This window comes from Ascaphus truei, unplaced genomic scaffold, assembly GCF_040206685.1.
Source record: "Ascaphus truei isolate aAscTru1 unplaced genomic scaffold, aAscTru1.hap1 HAP1_SCAFFOLD_272, whole genome shotgun sequence".
NCBI lineage: Eukaryota > Metazoa > Chordata > Amphibia > Anura > Ascaphidae > Ascaphus > Ascaphus truei.
This window is the reverse complement of record NW_027455664.1, coordinates 278,939-289,420: the sequence shown is the minus strand read 5'-3', so window position 1 is coordinate 289,420 and position 10,482 is coordinate 278,939. Positions and strand designations below refer to the sequence as shown.

Genomic DNA, 10,482 nt, shown 5'->3' with positions numbered 1-10,482 from the left:
CTAACACTACCATTATGCTTTTTAGTCTGATGTTAAACTGACCTTTTACCCAATTAATGGTGGCTGAACTTCTAAACTATGTATGTTCAGACATAGTTTCACAATGTAGAAACAGGAAGTTCTAGCCAACCATGCTTAGCCCAAATTTATGAACTGTCTTAACAGCAAGAATTATGACGCGCCCTAGACTGCCCTAAGACTGGGCAAATTGAAGGTTCCCAAACTGTAACTTTCCATCTGTCACTTTCTAAGTAAACATAAAGGGAAGTAAGTTTCTCACGTATACGCTTTTTTTCTTCGCTCGCTCGCCTATAAAACCTGACTGTAACCATTAATAAACAGAAGAGGTTTTTGACAACACTCATTGGTGTCCGACTCAATTACTTCTCCGAGCTGTTCGTTCTTTTCCTGTCCAGCACTCTAAGAGTGGGAACAAGGCCTCCCGGGGGGTATCGATCCAAGTACGAGAGGAGATTCCTACGTATGCAGTAGAAAATATATTTACACCTTCTCTTCCCCTTCCTCTGGGGTTTCTGCAGCTGACGACCGGATCCAAGCACTATAAGATTCATGGCCTCCTTTGGACATAAAACTCAGGCAGACCGCCACTGTCACGAAACTCCAGAGCTGAGACTGGGAGACAAAGTATGGCTGTCCTCACGGAACATACACCTAAAAGTCCCCACACTCAAACTGGCCCCAAGATTCCTGGGCACTTTCAAAGTCTTGGAGAGAATAAATCCAGTGGCATACCACCTGCAACTCCCCTCATCGATGAGAATCAAATCAGTATTTCACATTTCTTTATTGAAACCAGCACGTCGCAGCCTCCGCTTTCCAGATCCAGCTCCTGCACCACCGGGCCCTCAAATCGTACAGGGCCAGCAGGAGTACGAAGTTTAGGCTATCCTAGACTCCAGGTTATTTAGTGGGACAATCCGATACCTCATTCACTGGAGGAGATACGGTCCAGAGGAATGATCCTGGATCCCACAACTGCAAGTCCACACACCCGAACTCGTCAAACTTTCACCGGAAGTAACACCTGAAGCCTCGCAGGGTTTGTCCGGAGGTCTCCTCTGAAGGGGGAGGGGTACTGTAAGGATTACCAAAGTACAGCCGCTCCATGCATCCTCTCAAGCACCACTGCGTACGCGCGGGGTGCCTATGGACCACATTCCTTACCAGATGTGCGCAGCACGCATGCGCGCCAAAATCGCGTCATCCAACGCCGCAGGCTCAGGCTCCGCTCCCGGATCGTGCGGCTCACTAACTGCGTGCGGCGCTCGCATGCGACACGTGCGCCACACCCCCAAGCTCCGTGTCAAGATCCACTAGGTGCCAAACAGCTACACCTGCTCATAGAAGCATTCATTAGCTGCACAACTGCTACACCTGCTCATAGAAGCATTCATTAGCTGCACAACAGCTACACCTGCTCATAGAAGCATTCATTAGCTGCACAACAGCTACACTTGTTCTTGGAAGCCTTAGACCTATCACGGCTGCCGCGGGGGATGCGCCCCCGTTCCACCCCCTAAGGAAGTAGACACTTTGGATACTGGAGCAGGAGCCATACTCTCACAAAGACAAAACCCCCAGGATAAACTACACCCTTGTGGGTTCTTCTCTAAGAAATTCTCCTCCATAGAGCAAAACTATGACGTTGGTAACAGAGAGCTGCTGGCCATCAAACTTGCCCTGGAATAATGGAGACATCTCCTGGAGGGTACTGAGAATCCTGTCTCGATCCTCACGGACCATAAAAATGTATTGTGTATTGAAGGCGCTCGTCGCCTCGGTTCTCATCAGGCCCGCTGGGCTCTTCTTCTTAAGATTTAATTACATTATATCCTACATTCCCGTTACTAAGAATCTCAAGGCTGATGCTTTATCCCGTCAATTTGTCAGTGAAGATAAATCCGAAGATATTCCAGAGAATATTCTTCCTTCTAAATATATCATTTCTGCAAATGGTTCAATTCCTGGTGTCGGCTCCTTGTGCCCATGGGCAAGTCACTTTATCTCCCTGTGCCTCAGGCACCAAAAACATAGATTGCAAGCTCCACGGGGCAGGGACCTGTGCCAGCAAAATGTCTCTGTAAAGCGCTACGTATAACTAGCAGCGCAATACAAAAACATGCTATTTTTTTCCCTCCTACTGTCTCTGTACGTTCTCCCAACCTACCAATTAGACTGTAAACTCCTCGGAGCAGGGACTCCTCTTCCTTAATGTTACTTTTATGTCTAAAGCACTTATTCCCATGATCTGTTATTTATATTATGTTATTTATTTGATTACCACGTGTATTACTACTGTGAAGCGCTATGTACATTAATGGCGCTATATAAATAAAGACATACAATACAATACAATACCCCTGGTGTCCCATGTTTACATTTTCCTGCTCTGTGCTGAAGCAGGACATCCTAGTGGTGAGTCGCAAGAACGGTTTCAGGATGGGGGTCTGCCTGGAGCACTGGGCTTCCATGTATCTGAGAATCTCACTTGACTCCCAGATACATTTCTGGGGTAACTCATAACTTGAGAACCCCGATACCTAGCCACAATCTGTAACAACTTTCTCTGGCAACCCCCCCCCCCCCCTGAAACTTACCTCCTGAAAATCTCCCGGTCCCAGCATCTCTAGAAAAGGTAAAGACACAAAAATGGCAGTTGTTTCATATTTTGCACACAGTAATGGATACACAATGCCCGGGCCCCAGAGCTGACATTCTAGGACCCCAAAACACGGGGCAGGGGTAACCAAGCAGGCTTGACCTTTATTATAAGCCTGGTTAACTCCATCACCGCCACAGGCTTACCCTCGACTACGTTTACCTCTCCAACCCAAGATCACGGCTACACGGACTTCAGCAACTGTCAACTCTCCAATCCCAGACCACGGCTTAACAGACTTCAGCTACTCTTCTCTCTACAACCCAAGACCCCGGCGAGTATACGGACGAACCCACTCTCTCCTGCCCAGACCCGGCTACGCTTACAATCCGCCTTCCAGGCACGCCTCTGCTGCTGTCGGTGCGTGGTTTTATACCTTCCCACCTCAGTACCGGTTTCTTGTCTTGTTTGTGGGTAGTGCAAACGTTACAATAAGGAGCATCCTTCCCAAGAGCTTACAATCTATAAGACAGGGTAAGTGGAAACAGAAGGTACAGGGGGATAAAAAGGATGGTGTGTGTTGGATGGCTTCTTGTTAATTGAAGGAGTTGGCATTGAAGAAGTTAGTGGGATTATGATGAGGTAGAACTGTGAGAGCAGGTAATGTGTGAAGATGTAAATGCTTCAATATACTTCTGCAATATTTTATCCAAGAACAATAACAGAGCATCTCTAACAGCAGAAAATGGCTGACACCCTTTCACCATCTTTGGCACGACTCGGGTGTTATGTCCAAGACAGTCCGCGGTAGAGTGAACACTGACCCCTACTGCAGATATGCAGGGGGAGGGGATGACCGATCTCCAGGGCTTTGAAGTTCTTACTTTTCCTCTGATATTGACCTGGTTTAGTATTAACTGTCTTAGTGGACTGGAACAGTGAAGGCACATTGGAGAGACTCTCTTAGGGGGACCACCTTTTGCGCAACACAGGTGTTATGTCCAAGAGAATCTGAGTTAGAATCTGATGCCACCCCCTGATTGGCTGCTGCTGCTGATTTGGTAATGCAGTCAATCAGAATGGAGGAAACTGCCCAACTGCCTAACGACTGCCCTGCTTTCTCAATGCTCCTCATTCTTTTCATCCTCCGACTGCTCCCCAGGGGGCGCTAAACCCCTGCTGAGAAACACTGTTTTTGAGGATCACAATAACTGTCTTGAGAAATCCAATCTGTACCTCAATGTAATCAGAATATTCCTGGAGTCGTTCCACATACCAGACACGGGTACCTTTTACTACTATATCGCATTGAAGGGAATATGATGATACTGTAAAGGAGAGATTGAAATACTCTTAATTACCCATTTATTTCGGTATATAAACATACAAAACAATATTCATATTATTTCACATCACAGTAGGTTTCTGAACAGTTTAGCTCCAGTGGCATTTACAGCACACAAGCATCGCGAGGGGTTCTCTCACAGTATACATTCCTGTCTGATTCCCACCACAAGGAGCCAGGACATCCATTCTGTTTGGCATTTACTCTAGTTCCTGGTATTGAATGTGGGCTCTCGGGTGACATTTCTGAGGGTCAGTTATACATCTGTGTCATTTTGTTTAGCTCGGCTACCTTAACTCTTTGTGTTCCAGGAAGGACTAGAACATTTTAGTTATCAAAACCTATTTCAATAGATCTGTAGAAGGTACCTCTATAAAACGTAAATTAACCCCTGATTTGCTTTCAGTTTTGCAATAGTACTTCTTTAGCTTGCAGTATATTCCAATTGCAATTTGGGACATGTTTTATACTACCGGTAATTGAAATGTTCAACCAGTAATGTTAAATTATATTTATGCTATTACCGTATTTCCTCGATTGTAAGACGCAGATTTTTTCCCTTTTTCACGTGGCTAAAATAGGACTGCGTTTTACAATCGATGTACTGGGGAAAAAAAAAAAACAGCCAGGGGGCGCTGCCGGAGAGGCCTGCCGGGTTTTCTGTGTGCAGCAAAAATGTCTGCGATCCCAGCTCCCCTCCTCCCCCTCGTGCAGAGAGATATGCTGGAGATGCAGCCAGTCTGTGTTCTGCACACAACATAGCTGTTTACAGCCCCCTCCCCTGCGTGCAGAGAGATCACGGCTCTGTCTTCACAGCAACCGGACACAGCAGCCCCCTCCTCCCCCCTGTCAAATCTCTGTGTGAGCTGCACAGGCAGAAGGAGGTGTCTGTGTGTCTGTGTGTCTATCTCTGTGTGTTTGTGTGTCTCTGTGTGTCCTTTCATTCTCTCCCTCTCCCCCTATCTCTCCCCCCTTCCCCCATATCTCTCTCCCCCTCTTATCTCTCCCCCCCATTTCTCTCCCCATTCCCCCTTCCCTCAATTCTCCCCCCTCTCCCCTTCCCTCCATTCTCCCCCCTCTCCCCTTCCCTCCATTCTCCCCCTTCCCTCCTTTCTCCCCCTCCCCTCCATTCTCCCCCCCCTCTTCCACCTCTCCTCCCCCTCCCCCCTCTCTCTCCCCCCCTTCCCCTCTCTCTCCCCCATCTCTCTCCCCATTCCCCCATCTCTCTCCCCATTCCCCCTTCCCTCAATTCTCCCCCCTCTCCCCTTCCCTCCTTTCTCCCCCTCCCCTCCATTCTCCACCCCCCCTCTTCCCCCTCTCCTCCCCCCTCTCTCTCCCCCCCTTCCCCTCTCAACCCCCCCTCTCTCACTCTTTTTCCCCTTCCCCCCTCTCTCCCCCTCTCTTTCTCTCTCCCTTCCCTCTTTCTCTCCCCCCTTCCCTCTCTCTCCCCCCCTTCCTCTCTCTCAACCCCTTCCCTCTCTCCCCCCCTTCCCTCTCTCTCCCCCCCCTTCCCTCTCTCTCCCCCCCTTTCCTCTCTCACCCCCCCTTCCCTCTCTCACCCCCCTTCCCTTTCTCTTTCCCCCCCCTTCCCCCTCTCCCTCCCCCTTCCCTCTCCTCCCTCTCTCCCTCTCCCCACCCTCCCCCTCTCCCCTCTTCCTCTCTCCCTCTCTCTCCCCTCTTCCTCTCTCCCTCTCTCTCCCCTCTCCCTCTCCCCTCTCAATCCCCCAAGGAAAAAAATTCTGCACATTTAATATAGTGGTTTTTTTTTCCCAATTTTTTTTTATTAAATCAAGGGTGCGTCTTAGAATTGATGGCATCTTAGAATCGAGGAAATTGGGTAATTAACTTTGTTTCTCACAGCACATTTATTTCCAACAGATAAATCCAGGAGCAGAAGTATACATGCAGATGGGCACACTCCTCTTTGCTCACAAGATCGTGTGAATGAAGATAACAGTGCTGTTAAAAGTGATCAAGGAGCAAATTACTTGAATCAAAATGACCCAAGTAAGAGACAGAGAAAAGCTGTGAGAATTATGGCTGAGGAATCGGGCTCACGTAAAGAAGAAAATCCCACAGTTTCCCACATATATACACTGAAAGAACATGAACATGCATCTACTCCTATTAAGAAGTGGGACAAAGGAAACACTAATGCCCAGACAATTAACAAAAACCTGTCAGTAATGACGTATAAGTGCAGTGAATGTGGTAAAAAGTTTAATAATAAATCAGATTGTACAATTCACCAAAGAACACACAATACAGAAAGCCTGTATAATTGCTCTGAATGTGATGAATGCTTTACTAGTAACTCGGCTCTTGTTAAACATCAGACAATTCACAAGGGAGGGAAATTGTTTCCTTGCTTTGAATGTGGGGAAATATTTTTGTGGAACTCAACTCTTGTTACACATCAGAGAATTCACACAGGTGAGAGACCATTTGTTTGCTCTGAATGCGGGAAAAGATTTCCCGTAAGCCAGATCTAATTAAACACAAGAGAACTCACACAGGAGAGAGACCATTTGTTTGCTCAGATTGTGGAAAATCGTTTTACGTTAAGTCAGATCTTGTTAGACATCAGAAAATTCACACAGGCGAGAAGCCATTTGTTTGCTCTGAATGCGGGAATTCTTTTTCTCTTAAGAAAGATCTTGTTAGACATCAGAAAATTCACACAGGAGAGAAGCCATTTGTTTGCTCTGAATGTGGAAAATCTTTTTCTCAGAGTTCAATTCTTGTTGCACATCAGAGACTTCACACAGGAGAAAGACCATGTACTGTATTTGCTCTGAATGTGGAAAATGTTTTTTGTGGCACGCAAATCTTGTTGCACATCAGAGAATTCACACAGGAGAGAGACTATATGTTTGCTCTGACTGTGGGAAATCTTTTTCCGTTAAGTCACATCTTGTTAGACATCAGAAAATTCACACAGGAGAGAAGCCATTTGTTTGCTCTGAATGTGGGACCTGTTTTTACTCAGGCTCAAACCTTAATAAACATCAGATAATTCACAGAGGCAAGACCAAGACCATTTGTTTGCTCTGAATGTGGAAAATATTTTTTCCATAAGTCAGATCTTGTTAAACATCAGAGAATTCACACACGAAAGAAACTTAATTGCTCCTAATGTGGATTTTTTTTTAATCCAAATTGTGAAGCTTGATAATGATCAGAAACACCACAGAGTTTAAATCTATAGCTTTCAAAATGTCACTGTGAGAGTCATGGATTTTTGATCTCAGAAAGATCATTAAGGGTCGTATGTGATGGAAGAGACCCTTAAATAAAGGTTATGCCCTGCCTGCGACTGATTATCCCATCAGGTACCTTAATTTTGGAGAGAAATAGAACTAAAATGTATTTAAAGTAGGGTATTGCTTTTTTGTGGACTGTATACCCTCCCCCTACTCACATCCAGCAGAGGCCCCCTGCAGGATTTCCTCTGTCCTGTGCCTGGCTGCTCCCATTTTGCTGCATGACCCCTGCTGAGATGAGGCCTTTAATGTTTCCTAGATCTCAGGCAAAGTGACACACTTGTTTAGGGAATCAGTATCCCTTTCCTGTCTGGATTCCCTCTTATTTTCACATTTCTTTTTATGTGCATGCAATTGACCAAAATGACCCTGTAGGTCAAAAAAGCCCATAGGGAACAATTGGGCCGAAAATCTTTAAAATTTCCTTCCTGGCAGTTTTGCTTTTAGACTCACATTTGGAAGCCATTCACTTGCTGTGTTGTCTCTCCTTGGACACGTTGGACCGTGCAGTAGCCCCCTGCCTCTGCGCAAAGCCTTCCGTCCCCACAGACTGTAACTTCTCTTATACTGTAAGTTGTAGGAACTTTTACTGCCTTCCCATTTATTTTACTGCTGCTTGGTGCTGAATTGTATGTGAGCCCTTTGTGTACTTTACCTCTCTTTATTAAATCTATTCTCGTGAAGGAAAATATTGCCATGTGATCCTTAGTACTTGGTTATTCTGTTGTATACTGTATAGTGTGGCATTTGCTAGTGTGCTTACTTGGAGCTCTGTGACTCTCCCATTGTCCTCAGTAACCACTGAAGGATAGTATAGACTGATGCTGATCTTTTATGTAGGACTATTCTGGAGGCCAGGGTCATATGTAAGATGATTTAGCCCAGATAGCTTCAACTCGGCCCTCTTTTCAAAGCACAACAAGGTCTGTATCTTTTCTTCACTTTATTGAGGGAAAGCAGGGTAAAAGACAGGCACTTGTAAAGAGATGTAGATGTTTAGATAACGCCTCTCTGTGGGTGCTTGGTAGTTAAGGGCAGGTGAAAAGGGTAAACCTACCACTACAGCAGTTACAGCAGGTACTCACTCATCCAGAGGTTATGTTGGAAAGGAAGTCCCAATGTATGCTGGGTAGCAAGATAGCCTGGGGACAGACCATCTGTGGGCAGAGCAGAGGGGGGAAAGCAGACTAGCCCATTCTGGTGAGGATCTCAGAGGCTGCAGTAGCAGCTCACTGATTACATGCCCAGAGGCAAGAAATGCAACATTGTTACATATCACACAGACACAGTATGTGTGTGCAAACTCCATGCAGCTGAAAATAAGAACTGACAGGCAGAAGCTGCAAAGGAGAGAGGGGGGTGGAACAGAAATGCAGTTCTTGTTCCATGACAAGGACTGACTCCTTGTGAGTCAGTGATTACGGGGAGTGGGTTCCTGTATAAGTGCATTATTATTGGGTTGGTTTCCCCTCAAAGCCTGATCAGTGGCAACCTCCTAGATAGTTGAGACTAGGATTTTTACTTTGTATGCACATTTTTTTTGCCTAGTTTTTCTGCGTCTGTTCTGGGAGCCCTGAGAACCCTTTGAATTTCCCAGTGCTCACAGAACCCACAAGAGCATAGTAGTAAGCCTTTGAGAGCTGGTGGTTCCCAGGAGTGTGTGGGATGTACCCCAGGTATAAGCATAGCTCTTGGGAGGTCCCCCTTCGGTCCTGGGTAGTGGCTATACCATCCTTGTAGAGTCGGCTAGGATTTGGTCAGTATACAACTGGTCAGTGTGTGTTTTTGGCACCACTTTTTGCCCTAGCCCAAGTGGAAATCCCTTGCAGTTAGTAGGAAAGAGGCACTTTGCCTGCAGGCGGAGTCTGGATAAATTTATTGTACCAGTGACCTGTTTTTGTATTCTGCTGTTCAGTCTGTTCCTGCTGCCTGAGGCCCCCTTCTCCCTCTGTGCTTCGATCCCTTCTCTGGACCCCCTCATTTAAGTTGTGTCATTCCATAAGGCACCTTCACATGAACGGGTTGTAAGGTATGTTCCAGTGCTGGAAGGCGATTTATTAAATAGCACCACTTAGTAGATATCGATCTAAATATCTTCAAAGGTTTTGACTACATTCTCAGTTTTCATTTTAGTTATATGAACTATCTGAAGTTTTTTTTACTTTAGTAAAAGACATAATTTGTAAAACAAATATTTTTTTAGCTTGTCAAAAATATACTCTGTGTGAAATTTATGCTATGTAGATAAAACGCTTTTGAAAAAAAAATGCTTGAAAAAGATGGTTTTTCTTGGCACAAATATTCAAGGTAGGAGGGTCACAAAACATGGAAGAGAACAAGAAAATGCATATTTTTTGTGATGTAAGTAAAAGTAGGAACACATTCAAATCAAACATCACGAACAAATACACAAGTGACACTTTTATTAAGTGTAGTAGTAGTTTTGTAGTCTACTTATTGGAGTATCTCTGTGGTCTCCTATATGTAGGGAGGACCAGTAGACTTGTTAAAGAAGGTTTTGCGGAACACATTTATAACATTAAGAAAGGATTAATAACATACAGTGTTTCTAACCACTTTAGATTAGTACAGGCATATCTCGCATTAACGAACGCAATGGGACTAGAGCATGTATGTAAAGCAAAAATGTATTTAAAGTGAAGCACTGCCTTTTTTCCACTTATCGATGCATGTACTGTACTGGAATCATCATATACGTGCATAACTGATGTAAATAACGCATTTGTAACAGGCTCTATAGTCTCCCCACTTGCACACAGCTTCGGTACAGGTAGGGAGCCGATATTGCTGTTCAGGACGTGCTGACAGGCGCATGCGTGAGATGCCGTTTGCCTATTGGGCGATTATGTCCTTACTCGTGAGGGTCCTTAAAGCGGGGTGTGCCTGTACATGGACAAGACCTGAAATGGTTAAAATGTTTAGGAATAGAAAGTCAAAAAGTACATTGGAGGGGAGGTAATAGAATCACACACATTTCAGGAAGGGAATCTTATTGGAGTTACTAGCTTAAACACTCACTCCATTCATTATTTGTTGTATGTTTATAAGACAAACATACCTTATTTCCTCAATTGAAAGACGTCATCGATTCTAAGATGCCTTAGATGGAGAGCTGTAACAATATGTATGTTGATGCCAAAGATGTCTTATTGCATACTATAGAATGAACCATACTAGTATTAACAAAATAATTGCAAAATATTCGCCGTGATGAGGGGAAAAAACTAGTTCAG

At 45.0% G+C, this 10,482-nt stretch overlaps 1 pseudogene; it reads left to right on the top strand.

Moving 5' to 3' along the window:
• Nucleotides 1-3,694: 3,694 nt before the first annotated feature.
• LOC142481494 (uncharacterized) lies at nucleotides 3,695-7,163 on the top strand (annotated as a pseudogene).
• The last annotated feature ends 3,319 nt before the right edge of the window (nucleotides 7,164-10,482 follow it).